Source organism: Tachyglossus aculeatus, chromosome X1 (genome assembly GCF_015852505.1).
Source record: "Tachyglossus aculeatus isolate mTacAcu1 chromosome X1, mTacAcu1.pri, whole genome shotgun sequence".
Taxonomy (NCBI): domain Eukaryota; kingdom Metazoa; phylum Chordata; class Mammalia; order Monotremata; family Tachyglossidae; genus Tachyglossus; species Tachyglossus aculeatus.
In genome coordinates this window covers 66047650-66062046 of record NC_052101.1, presented here as the reverse complement: position 1 = coordinate 66062046, position 14397 = coordinate 66047650, and the positions used below count along the sequence as shown (strand labels likewise).

At 47.6% G+C, this 14397-nt stretch overlaps 1 protein-coding gene across 1 annotated transcript in view; it reads left to right on the top strand.

Annotated features, from left to right (window-relative positions):
- SLC25A26 (solute carrier family 25 member 26) overlaps nt 1-14397 on the top strand; it is a 158456-nt gene that overhangs the window by 110059 nt on the left and 34000 nt on the right. The gene's annotated exons all lie outside the window — the stretch shown is intronic.

Genomic DNA, 14397 nt, shown 5'->3' with positions numbered 1-14397 from the left:
TGTCAGTCACAGTAGGTGCCCCATAAATGCCATTGATTGGTTTGGTTTTTTGTAGTTGATACAAATCCAGTAATAGTTTCACAGTGTAGTCTATCTCATGTCTCTTCTCCACCCCCACCCATGAATTTTGATGGAAAAGTATGAGAAATTAATAGAAAGCAAAAAATGCAGTTATATTTCTAGACTGTGAGCTGACTGTTGGGTAGGGACTGTCTCTGTATGTTGCCAACTTGTACTTCCCAAGCGCTTAATACAGTGCTGTGCACACAGTAAGCACTCAATAAATACGATTGATTGATCAGAAACATTAAAAATACTAGAAAGACAAGCCCTATCAGGGAAATGAGTCTTCCTGTCAGTAATATGTCCAGAAGTGATGTGGGTGGTAGAGGGAGTGCTCAAGTGTTGAGATGGTAATTGGGAGGAGGAGAAAATTAATCTGGCAGAAGTGAGATTTCAGAAGGGGTTTGAAGATGGAGAGAGCTGTGTTCTGGCAGAGTTGAAGCAGGAGGGAGTTCCAGGCAGGGCAGGGAGATAGCTTTGAGCAAGAGGTGAGCAGTGACAGATGCAAGAATGAGGCACCTAGTGGAAAAGCAAGAGCCTGGGAGTCAGAGGATCTGCATTCTAATTCTGGCTCTGCCACTTGTCTGCTGTGTGTCCTTGGGCAAGTCGCTTCCCTTCTCTGCGCCTCAATTATCTCATTTGTAAAATGAGGATTAAATCCTACTCTCTCCTACTTAGACTGTGAGCCCCATGTAGGACAGAGATTGTGTCCAACCTTATTAGTGTCCAACCTTATTAGTTTGTACCTTCACCAGCTCTTAGCTAATAGCACTGCACACAGTAAGCACTCAATAAATACGATTGAGTGAATACAGGCACATAGTAAGCGCTAAATAAGTATCATTAAAAAAGCAGTGTGAGCTGAGGTGTAGTGGGAGAAGCTAAGAAAGAGGAAGAGAGAGCTGATGGAGTGCCTTAAAGCCAGTGCTCAGGAGTTTTTGCTTAATGTGAAGAGGACTTGGTCACCACTGCCCCATTATGGAAGAGTGGGGAGACATGTCTTTCAAGAGGAGATGTGCCACCTACTTTAAAAATCAACTTCTCTTACCTGTGCCTCTTACCCCATCCCTTCTCACCCAAGGAGGATTAGGGTATAGTAGAGTACATTACATTTGACAAATAAAAAGTCATTGGTGACCTTGGAGAGTGCAATCAGTCATATTTATGGAGCACTTACTCTGTGCAGAGAACCGTACTATGCACTTGGAAGAGTACAATATAACAATGTAACAGAGACATTCCCTGCCCACCAGGAGCCTACAGTCTAGAGGAGGAGACAGACATTAACAGAAATAAATAAATTTTGGATATGTATGTTGGTTCTGTGGGGCTGAGGGAGGGGTGAATAAAGGGTGCAAATCCAAGTACAAGCGCAGTGCAGAAGGGAATGGGAGAAGAGGAAATGAAGGCTTAGTTGGAGAAGGCCTCTTGAAGGAGATGTGCCTTCAGTGAAGCTTTGAAGGTGGGGAGAGTAATTGTTGGATATAAAGGGGGAAGGCAGTCTCAGTGGAACTTAGTACAGTGCTTTGCACAGAGTAAGTACTCACTGATTGATTGGGGCAGCAATCAGATTGTGGTTGGTCAAGAAGGAAGTTGGAGGAAAGAGTAGAGACAGCATGTGTTTACAACCCACTTGAGCGGTTTTAACAGAATTGATTCCTGGGTGGTGGGGCAATAGCTTGAGGCTGCAATGGCATCTAGAGAAGGCTTTTTTCATATAGGGGAGACATGAACATGTTTGAAGGCAGAGGGGAAGGAACCATTAGAGAGTGTGTGGTTGAAGTTAGTCAGAAGTGGGAACAAATGTTCTTAGAAAGTGAGAGGGGATGTATAGGCACAGGTAGGGAGTAAATTCTGAAAGTGAGAACTGTCTGGGAAGGATGAGAGAGTGTAGGAGTGGGAGGGAGTTGAGGAGGAAACTCCAGGAAGCTAATCCTTGATGGTTTCAATTTTGTAAAAAAATAAAATAAAAATAGGTGTCCGGGACCTCAGGGGCAAGAAGAGAGGGAAGGTGGAGGTACTGGAGGACTTCAGGAGGGAGGTCAAGGTCTTGAATAGTTGATGTGGTGTAATAGGCATGGGAATGGATGAGGGAGGAGAAGCAATATTGCTCAGGGGAAGAGAGGGCAGAGTTGTGGTGAGGGTGAATTTGAAGTAGTAGAAGTCAGCCTCATGCCTGGATTTCCACCAGCAGCGCTCTGCAGCTTCAAGCACTTAGTACAGTGCGCTGCACACAGTAAACGCTCAATAAATACCACTGATTGAGTACAGGAGTGGAGACTGTGTATTATGGAGGTGATCCTGGGTTGTGGGTCGATGGTGTGAGATTGAGTGAGGGAGTTGAGATTAGTGGAGAGAACTGGGTGGTTAGCGTGGATTTGTCTTTAAAGAAAAAAGAGTTTGGGAGGAAGACCAAGTGAGGCAAAATGGCTTGGGAGAAATGAAGGGATATAAAGATTGGTGGTCTCTGTTAGGGGACAGTTTTCTCATCTGTAAAATGGGGATTTAATGCCTATTTCTCTCCCCCCTTAGACTGTTGCTTAACAGTGTCCAATGTAGAAGCCAGTGCAGAAAGCATTCAGAACATTTGGCGAAGGCTTTCAAATTTGCCTGACATAGTCAACGTTAGCTGGCTAGCTGAAAACATGCCAAGCATTCACCTGGCTTGTCATTCAATCAATTACTGCTGTTTACTGAGTGGTTATGGTGTGCAGACGGTAATCTCCTTGTGGACAGGGGCTGTCTTCCAACTTTCTTGTATTCTTTCCTAAGCACTTAGTCCAATCCTCTGCACACTGTAATCACCTGAAGAATACGGTTGATTGTGGCACACTGTCCTAAATGCTTGGGAGAGAACAAGAGAGTAAGAAAGAATGAGAATGATACTAAAGGAAGTTACAGGGAAGGGGAAGCAAAAGAGTTTAAGCATCTTGGCCTAGTGGAAGGAGCACGGGCCCGGGAGTCAGAGGACCTGCATTCTAATCCCGGCTCTGCCAGTTGCTTGCTGTGTGACCTTGGGCAAGTCACTTATCTGTGCCTCAGTTTCCTCAACTGTAAAATGGGGATTTAATACCTGTTCTCCCTCCTACTTAAGACTATGAGGTCTCCATGTGGAACAGGGACTGTGTCCAACCTAATGAACTTGTACCTACCCCAGTGCTTAGAACAGTTTGACACATAGTAATAATAATGGTATTTGTTAAGCACTTACTATGTGCCAGGCACTGTACTAAGCGCTGGGGTGGATACAAGCAAATCAGGTTGGACACAGTCCCTGTCCCACATAGGACTCATAGTCTTAGTCCCCATTTTACAGATGAGGTAACAGAGAAGTGAAGCAACTTGCCTAAGACCACACAACAGACAAGCGGCAGAGCCGGGATTGGAACCCATGACCTTCTGACTCCCAGGCCCATACTCTATCCACTAGGCCATGCTGCTTCCCCAGGAAGCACTTAACAGGTACTGTAAAACAAAACAAAACAAACAAGTCATATATGTAAGTGCACTAGGGTATGGAGGGGTGAGTACTCAAGTTTTTTGGTGATATGGTAGTGCTGAAATGGCAGTAGAGGAGGATAGAGGTTGGGGAGGTGAGAGACTAATCAGGGAAGGCTACCTGGAGACGATGTGATTTTTAAGAAGCAGCATAGCTTAGTGAAAGGAGCAAGGGCCTGAGAAAGGACACCTGTCATTCGGCCAGTGGTATTTATTGAGCACTCAAGACAGTAGAGGTAGTAGACATGATCCCTGCCCACAAGGAGCTTACACTGTAGAGGATCTGGATTTGAATCCTGACTCTGCCACTTGCCTGTTGGGTGATCTTAGGCAAGTCAACTGCCTAAGGCAACTGCTCATTGTCTCGGTTTTCTCATCTGTAAAATGGTGATTAAATGCCTGTTTCCCTCCCCGGTTAGACTGTGAGCCCATGTGGGACAGATATTGTGTCTAATCTGATTGTATTGTATCTACCACAGTGCTTAGTACAATGCTTGATGCGTAGTAAGCCCTTAAAAACCCCACCATTATTATTAGTAGAGGTAGCAGTAGTAATAATATTAGAAAGGCTTTGAAGATGGGGAAAGCAGTGGTCTGCTGGCTGTGATGGGGGAGGGAGTTCTAGACAGGAGGGAGGGTATGAGCAAGGGGTTGGTCCCAAGAGTAATGAGAACAAGGCGCAGTAGTTAGGTAGGCTTCAGAAGAAGAAACCATATGTGCTGAGGTTTAGTGGAGGAGAGGGAGGAAGGATAAGTAGGGGAGAGAGAGCCGACGGAGTACCTTGAAGGCAATAATCAGAAGTTTCTGCTTGATGTGGAGAGGAATGGTCCACCAGTCAAAATGTTGACAGGTGCTTCAATCAGATGCTGGCCGGGTAGATGGAGAGGATGAGGCAGATTCTGGAGATTTTGTGAAAGAACCCACAGGATTTGGTGACAGACTGAATATGGGGTTGGAAGGTGTAATTAGGGTGTTATGGTAATACCTTGTCATTTAGTAGAGATTTATTCCCAAACCACAAACTGAAGGGCAAGAATTGATGACTTGTAAAAGTTGGCCTGGATTCTTGCCAGCCCTCCAGTCTGCTGCCATGTTTAGACCTTTGTTTCTTAACTCTGCATAGCCAGCGGGCTCTTTGCCCCTACCACCGCTGGAATCTGTGCCCCTCAATGTGGACTGTATGGACCCTCTTGCAGCAGTGGGAGGACCCAGACTTTGCCCCACTAGAGTTCTCAAGTGGGATTTATTCCTTGCCATTCTTTGTTTTGAGGTTCACTTGTATCACGAACTGTTAAATGTGTTGTCAAGTGATTTGATAAGGAATTTACAAAGAGGGGAGCAGTGATAGGAGTCATCATCAGTAGTATCTATTGAGTGTGTAATGTGTACAGAGTACTATAGAACAGAGTTGGTAGACATGTTCCCTGCCCACAACAAGCTTGCAGTCTAGAGCTCCTAAAAAGCTAAAATTAATCAGTCGACTTACCAATGGGATTTACTGAGCACTTAATGTGTGCAGAGTACTGTACTAAGCACTTGGGAGAGTACAGTACAATAGAGTTGAGAGACATGTTCCATACTCCTAAGAAGCTGACATTTTAGAGGAGGAGACAGACATGAAAATGAATTATGGATCTATAAATAAGTGCTGGGCAGAGAGGGTGGAGTGAATATCAAAGTGCTAAAAGGGTACAGCCTCAAGTACATAAATGACGCAGAAGGGAGAAGAGTAGGTGAAATGAGGGCTTAGTTGGGGAAGACCTCTAGGGGAGATAGGATTTTAATAAGACTCTGAAGGAGGGGAGTGTGCTGGTTTGTCGGATATGAAGTGGGAAGGAGGATGTGGGCAAGGGGTTGGTGGCAAGACGGACGAGAATGAGGTGCAGTAAGTAGGTTGGTGTTAGAGGAGTGAAGTGAGGAGGCTGATTTACAGAAGGAAATTAGCAAGGTGAGGTAGGAGAAGGCCGAGCTGATTGAGTGCTTTAAAGGCAATGGTAAGGAGTTTCTATTTGATGTGGAGATAGATGGGCAACTGCTGGAGGTTTTTGAGGAGTGGGGAGATGTGGCCTAAATGTTTTTTTTAGAAAAATGACTTGGACAGCAGAGTAAAGTGAGGACGGGAGTGGGGAGAGACAGGAGGCAGGGAGGTCAGCGAGGAGCTGATGCAGTAGTCCGGGGGGATAAGTGCTTGGATCAGCATAGTAGCAGTTTGGATGGAGAGGAAAGGGTTTTTTTTTTTTTTAGTAATGTTAGGAAGGTAGAACTGATAGCATTTAGTGGCAGAATGATTATGTGGATTGAATGAGAGAGATGAGTTGAATAAAGCCAAAGTTATGTATAGGCTTGTGAGACAGGGAGAATAGTCGTGTTTAGGGATGAGAAAGAAAAGGGGAAGACCAGGTTTGGGTGGAAAGATCAATCAATCAATCAATCGTATTTATTGAGTGCTTACTGTGTGCAGAGCACTGTACTAAGCGCTTGGGAAGTACAAGTTGGCAACATATAAAGACGGTCCCTACCCAACAGTGGGCTCACAGTCTAGAAGGGGGAGACAGAGAACAAAATAAAACATATTAAAATAAAATAAATAGAATAAATATGTACAAGTAAAATAAATAAACAGAGTAATAAATATGTGCAAACATATATACAGGTGCTGTGGGGAAGGGAAGGAGGTAAGGTGGGGGGATGGAGAGTGGGGGGAGGGGGAGAGGAAGGAGGGGGCTCAGTCTGGGGAGGCCTCCTGGAGGAGGTGAGCTCTCAGTAGGGCCTTGAAGGGAGGAAGAGAGCTAGCTTGGCGGATGTGGGGAGGGAGGGCATTCCAGGCCAGGGGGATGACGTGGGCCGGGGGCTGACGGCGGGACAGGCGAGAACGAGGCACGGTGAGGAGATTAGCGGCAGAGGAGCGGAGGGTGCAGGCTGGGCTGTAGGAGGAGAGAAGGGAGGAGAGGTAGGAGGGGGCGAGGTGATGGAGAGCCTTGAAGCCGAATGTTAAGGTTGAGGTGTCGCTGGGATATCCAACTGGAGGTGTCCTAAAGGCAGGAGGAAATGAGACTGCAGAAACGGAGAGCCGTCAGAACTGGAGAGATTGATTTGGGAATCAACTACGTAAAGGTAGTAATTGAAGCTGTGGGAGCAAATGAGTTATCCAAGGGAGTGGTTGCAGGTAGAAAACAGAAGGGGCAGCATGGCCTAGTAGATAGAGGACGGGCCTGGGTGTCAGAAGGTCATGGGTTCTAATCCCGGCTCTGCCACTTGCCTGCTGTGTGACCTTGGGTAAGTCACTTAACTTCTCTGTGCTTCAGTTACCTCATCTGTAAAATGGGAATTGAGACTGTGAGCCCCATGTGGGACAGGGACTGTGTCCAACCCGATCTGGAGACCAAGTGGGCCATGATGGCTTTAGAAAATTGAAGAACAAACTTGTAAGGAGTGGGTGTGTGGGAGAGAAGGCAGGTGAGGAGATTGTGATCAGATAGAGAAATTTCAGAATTGGTGAGGGTTGGGATTGTACTGCCATTAGAGCACTAAGCACTCGCCTTTCATTTTATTAAACAGTATGGGAAAGTATTTTGAAACACTTTGAATGAGGATCATCTTAATTTCAAGGTTAAATATGACTCGTTTGGGAAAGTTAACATTTTGACCATTTGCCTAGGTGGTGTATTATGAAAACAGATTTCTAATGCACCAGTTGAAGGCATGATGTAATCGCTGTCCAATCTGAAGGTCACATTCCATTAGCATAACAGCTACATTTTTCTGGCTAGATTTTTCTGATTAAAGAACAGTGAAGCCAACAGCTGTTCAGCAAACAAATGCACTTTATTAAAGTCACAATAACTGACATTATTCATATAGCCTGTACACACTCGGAGGTATTGTTGTTCACGATCTTTACGTGGGTATATGCAAAACATCGAAGAGAAGAAAAAAGAGACTGATTGTGTTTAATGTTACCACTGACCCGGTCGGGTACCAGGATTGTCCGGCCACGTAACTCTGACAAAAGGGGACCACAAACCAGGATCGTGGCTTGCGACAGATCCTCTTTATTAATAGGACCCACTGTCCCCCATATGCCAAGGTCCACCACCCAGCATCATCTGGTCGACCCACAACTTTTTAGCAGCTGGTCAACCCACAACTTTATAGCAGAGGCTTATGCTTGTCATCACCTGAGAAATCCAAACCCCCAAATGCTTCCCAGACTCCTCCCCTTAGTTCCTAGTCCAACAGATTCCTTTAGGGTGATCAGGTTCCTCTGTTCTTTTCCTGCTCGTATGTGGAAACAACTCTTCTCAGGTAATCTCTTCTAAAAGGAAATCCCTCCAGGAATCTCCAAGGAAAATCCTCTCCTGATGATGTTAAACAGTAATGATTCCTCAATCAATCAGTCAGTGATATATTTGAGGGCTAACTGTGTGCAGAACACTGTACTAAGCACTTGTGAGAGTACATTATAACAGAATTCATAGACACGTTCTCTGCCCACAATGAGCTTACACTCTAGATGGGGAGATGGACGTTGGTGTAGATAAATTATGGACCTGAGTGCAAGTGCTTTGGAGCTGAGGGAGGGCTGAGTAAAGGGGGCAAGGGAGACCTAGAAGGGAATGGGAGAAGATGAAATGAAGACTTAGTCGGGTAAGGCCTCCCCTTTTGTTGCTAGTATGTGGGAACGCTTTCCTTGAGAGATTTTTGTTTTGATGCTAGTATGTGGGAACCTGCTCCTTGAGCAGTTCCACAAATAGCCAGATTGTGTGCCCTGGACTAATGCAGGCTCAGTGTGGGCGTATCTTGCTGAGATTACTCTGCATCTAACATGCGCTGTACCCAGTGACCACCTCACGTTCCCCCCAACCTCCCCACCCCCAGACCACTGGTGATATTTACCATAATTGGTGTGTTTTGAAGACTTTTCAGTAGATCAAAAGATCCCAAATTGTCATTTAAAAAGTGGTAATTGTAGGTGTTTTACAGATATTGACTGGCTCCTGCCTTTAATAGTGATGGTTTGGATGACCTATACCAGGGATGGTTGGACCCTACCCATATAGCATCATCCTTTTGACCAACTGCAAAGTGTACCATCTGCCGTTGGTGAGAGGGGAGTTGAGAGGTGGAAACCATATTTCCAGAGCCTGAGCACATTGCCCTTGAAGAATATATTACAGCTGTACCTCCAGATATGTCTATTATGAGTTCTTCAAAAATGTGACACTGTTGTGAATGGCTGTATTCTGGGGCACGTTGTTTCCGAGACTTAGATTGAATGAGTTAATTTCCATTCCAGCACCTGCCCTGACATATTGAGCAAGCCCTCCAGGTTAGTAAAAATTGCACTGGAGTTGTTTCTCATTGTCCCCCGCCCCTCAGCCTTTCGTCTCCACTAATCCTAAGGACTTTCCCGGTCCCTGGGCACCCCACACCGTTTCCCCAGCTCCCATTTATCCCCTGGTACTTTTTGTCCATTTATAAACCGGCAACAGATTTGGGGCCCGGCTCAAGCCAAACACCTCCACTTGTGCCAGCGAGAGGGTGGCAGGAGTTAGGTGGAGGATCAGGAAAATGCTGCCAGTTTCCCAACTGTGTGCACCGGATCCCGGCCCCTTCCCCTTGCTTCAAGGAATTTGACCCGACTGCCTCCCCGCTTCTTGCGTTTCTCTTTTCACCTCTGATGCCGGCAGGGGCAGTGGATGGTGTGAGCAGGGCACCGTGTGTAGCTGGTTTGGAAAAAAAAAATGGGAGGAAGGCCGGGGCGATATAGGAGATGGAGAAACTAAGTTGTGAGGAGGAAAACTGCTCAGAATAGAGGGAGAGCAGAAACGGGCCAGTGCAAATGGAGAAGGTAGCAGGGAGGGTATTCATTTAACAGCAGGGGTGGGTTTTGTCAGCAATTAGTACAGGATGCATCTCTGGATTTTATATATTGGTGGCTGTTCAGGTCCCAGGGAGGGCCTGTATATCATTCTGACTTGAAGTAGTGTTCCAAGTCAAAAGGGTTGTGAAAATGCACCTTTTTATCAATTTCAAACATACCAACCATGCCTTTCATAGCATCTTCTCTAGCTCACCCCCAAATCATACCACTTATTAATAAGTGGCAAACACAGTAGACTTGTAAGACTTAGAAGTGAGTGAGACTGAATCTATTTCTAGTCCATGAAAGGCAGAGTACTCTTGGCCCCTCCCTTTCCGACTCAGGACGGCAAAAGGTTTTCTGAAGCCTTCCCTTGTTCTGAAGTGAGATCTAGTGGTCTTGGAGTTTGGCAGGAGGTGGGTATTTCTCAGGCCCTTGCTCTGCCTCACACCCCTTGTGTGTGTTCTTTGGGGCTCAGTTCTGTGTACCTTTCTATTCTCCATCTACACCCACTCCCTTGGAGAACTCATTCGTATCCACGGCTTCAGCTACCACCTCTCTGTAGATGATTCCCAAATAGACCTCCATCCTTTTTTGCAGTTTCGCCTTGCCTCCTGTATTCGAGCATCTCTATTTGGATGTCCCACCAATGCATCAAATTTAACCTGACCAAAACAGAATTTCTCATCTTTTCACCCAAACCCTGTCCTGGCCTAGGGAATAGAGCAAAGTTCTGGGAGTCAGAAGGACTTGAGTTCTAGTCCCAATTCCACCACTTGTCTGCTGCGTGACCTTGGGCAAGTCACTTCACTTCTCTGGGCCTCAGTTACCTCATCAGTAAAATGGAGATTAAGATGGTGGCCCCCATGTCGGATATTATTATAGGGACTGTGTCCAACATGATTAGCTTGTATCTACCTCAGTGCTTAGCACAGTGCCTGGCACTAGTAAGTGCTTAACATATACCGTAAACCCCTCCAAAAAAATCCACCACTATAATCCCTCTCTCACAAGCCTGTGACCTTGGCATTATCTTGGATTCATCTGTCTTTCAACTCACAAAGTCAGTCCCCCAATCCTGTTAATTCTACCTTCACAGCATCTCTAGAGTCTGCCATGTCTCTCCATCCAAACTAGTCTTCAAGCACTTGTGTTCCAAGTTAAAAGGGTTCTGGTGAATATGCACCTTTTTACTAATTTCAAACATACTGATCTTGACTATCATATCATCTTCTCTAGCTCACCCCCAAATCATACTGCTTACTACTGAATCAGCCTCCTAGCTGCCCACCCTGCCTCCAGGTTCTCCATACTTCACTCTGATGCCTGTATCATTTTTCTAAAACAAGCACACACACACACACACACTCCCTCTCCCTCCCCCCCTCCTCTCTCCCTCTCTCTTTTTCTCTCTCTCTCTCCCTCCCTCCCTCCCTCCTACTTAAAATCCTCCTATTGGTGCCCATCTGCCTCTGCATTTAACAGAAACGCCTTACCATCGGCTTTAGGGCACTCAGTCAGCCCTCTCCTTCCTACCTTGCTCCTCTTCTACTACATTCTAGCCCTCACTCTTTATTCGTCTAACACTAACCTGCACCCTGTGCTTCAGTCTTGTCTGTGTCCTCTCTCCGGACTGGAACTCCCTCCCTCTTGATATCTGACAGACCGCCACTTTCCCCATCTTCATAGCCCTACAAGAATCACATCTCCTCCAAGAAGCCTTTCCTGACTAACCTCTCACTTCCCCACCCAGTGTGCCCTCCTTTCTATGTTGCCTATGCACTTGGGTCTGTACCCCTTAAGCACTTGGTATACTCAGCCCTGCAGCACTTATGTATATATCCCTATCCTCTGCTGCTTCCCCAATCTGTAATGTATTTTCATGGCTATCTCCCCCAATAGATTGTCAGCTCCTTGAGGGCTAGAATCATGTCTGCTAACTCTGTTGTACTGACCTTTACTCAAGTGCTTAGTACAGAGCTCCACATGCAGCAAATGCTCAACAAATGCCATTGATTGATTAGACACCCCACCTGTGGGCATTAGAGCAGGGATCCACCTTGGAGAAGGGTGCACGGGACAGAGGAGCAAGTATTCGAACTAGAAGAGCGGGCAACGGTAAATGCGCTGGGATCTGGGCAAAGGAGAGGTGGAGAGCAGAGACAGGCCTGGAAACTGCTCACCTTCTCTTCCCTTGGCCTACTGTCCTTGGCTCTTTGGGATGATGTTGTTGACTGCTAGGAAATAACTATAATAATTATTATTATTATATTATTATTATATATCATTATCTCAATTGTACTCCCGCTGTACTGTCACTTGCCCTGCTGACCTCACCATGAACTTTCAATTCCCTTGCTCCCAACTGCCATTCCCATTCCTCACCTTCCCCTTCCCCTCTCCCACCCAGCTTTTTCCCTCCCTCTCCCCCACCAAAACCACTCCCCCTCACCCCCTAACAAGGATCCCTCTGTACCAGCACCAATCCTCCACTTCTCCCTCCCAGCCCCCTCCCTCTCCTCCTCCCCACCCCCACCCCATCCCAGTTCTCCTTTCCCATCGCCACCCCCCTTCCCACTCTCCCCGCCCAGGCCCCCACCAACTCATCCCAATCCAAACCCTCCCCACCCCTCGCACCCTTCCCCCTCCCTCCCCACCCTCGACAGCTGATGCCAAGTGTGGCCTCTGGAACCCCCGCTCCGTTTTAAGTAAGATCCCTTTCATCCTGGACCTATTCCTTTCCAGCTCTCTACTCCTCCTCGCCCTAACTGAAACACGGTTGCCTCTGGATGACACGGTCGCTTCTGCTGCTCTCTCCAATGGAGGCCTCTTCTTCTCCCACTCCCCCAGACTCACCGGAAAAGGAGGAGGTGTCGGTTTCCTTCTCGCCCCCCAATGTTGCTTTCGCACTATCCCTCCTCTCCCTTCCCTTTCCTTCCCTTCCTTTGAAGCCCACATTATTCGCCTCTACCACCCCCTCCAGATTCTTGTAGCCGTCATCTACCGCCCCCCCCCGGCCCCACCTCCAACTTCTTTAACGATTTTGACCCCTTCCTCACCTTCCTTCTCTCCTTTTCCATGCCCACCCTGATCCTCGGAAACTTCAACATCCACATGGATATCCCTGATGACTCTTCTGCCGCCCGCCTTCTATCTCTCCTTGACGCTGCCAACCTCTTGCTCCACCCCACCTCACCCACTCACCAACTTGGTCATACCCTCGACCTCATCATCTCCTACCACTGTACTGTGTCCACCCTCACCAACTCAGAAATCCCTGTCTCTGATCATAATCTTCTCACCTGCCTCCTCACTCACACTCCTTTCCCCTGTAAATCCGTATTACTCCCTCACAGAGATCTCCGCTCTCTTCACCCCATCCTTCTTTCTGAGCGCCTCACACCCCACCTCACCTCCCTCTCCTCTCTACCCAGTCTTGATGATCAGATTACTGCTCTCAACTCTACCCTTTCTACTCAGCTAGACTCACTCGCTCCCCTTTCCCTTCACCGCTCTCGTACCACTAACCCCCAGCCCTGGATCACTGCCACTGTCCGCCTCCTTTGCTCTTATGCTCGAGCTGCCGAATGCTGCTGGCGAAAGTCTAAACACCATGCCAACCTAGTTCACTTCAAGTTTATCCTTTCCTGCCTTAACTCAGCCCTCTCCTCTGCCAGACAAAACTATTTCTCCTCCCTTATTGACACCCATGCCCATCATCCCCGTCAGCTCTTCCATACAGTCAATTCCCTTCTCAGGCCCCCGGTTCCTCCCCCTCCTCCTTCCCTCACCCCCAACGATCTGGCCTCCTACTTCATTAATAAAATTAAATCCATCAGGTCCGACCTCCCCAAAGTCACTCCCCCACCTTCTCCAACCCCCCAGCTCTCAACACTCTCTGCTACTCTCCCATCCTTCCCAGCAGTATCCTCAGAGGAGCTCTCCTCCCTCCTCTCAGGTGCTACTCTGGCCACCTGTGCTTCTGACCCCATTCCCTCTCATCTCATGAAATCTCTCGCTCCGTCCCTTCTGCCCTCCTTAACTTCCATCTTCAACCACTCACTCTCCACTGGTTCCTTCCCCTTTGCCTTCAAACATGCCCATGTCTCTCCCATCCTAAAAAAACCCTCTCTTGACCCCACCTCACCTTCTAGTTATCTCCCCATCTCCCTCCTACCATTCCTTTCCAAACTCCTTGAACGAGTTGTCTACACACGCTGCCTCGAATTCCTCAACACCAACTCTCTTCTCAACCCCCTCCAGTCTGGCTTCCATTCCCTACATTCCACGGAAACTGCCCTCTCAAAGGGCACCAATGACCTCCTGCTTGCCAAATCCAACGGCTCATACTCTATCCTAATCCTCCTCGACCTCTCAGCTGCCTTCGACACTGTGGACCACCCCCTTCTCCTCAACACGCTATCCAACCTTGGCTTCACAGACTCCGTCCTCTCCTGGTTCTCCTCTTATCTCTCCAGTCGTTCATTCTCAGTCTCTTTTGCAGGCTCCTCTTCCCCCTCCCATCCCCTTACTGTGGGGGTTCTCCAAGGTTCAGTTCTTGGTCCTCTTCTGTTCTTGGTCTACACTCACTCACTTGGTGACCTCATTCGCTCCCACAGCTTCAACTATCATCTCTACGCTGATGACACCCAGATCTACATCTCTTCCCCTGCTCTCTCCCCCTCCCTCCAGGCTCACATCTCCTCCTGCCTTCAGGACATCTCCATCTGGATGTCTGCCCGCCACCTATAACTCAACATGTCCAAGACTGAACTCCTTGTCTTCCCTCCCAAACCCTGCCCTCTCCCTGACATCCCCATCACTGTTGACGGCACTACCATCCTTCCCGTCTCACAAGACCGCAACCTTGGTGTCATCCTCGACTCCGCTCTCTCATTCACCCCTCACATCCAAGCCGTCACCAAAACCTGCCGGTCTCTACTCCGCAACATTGCCAAGATCCGCCCTTTCCT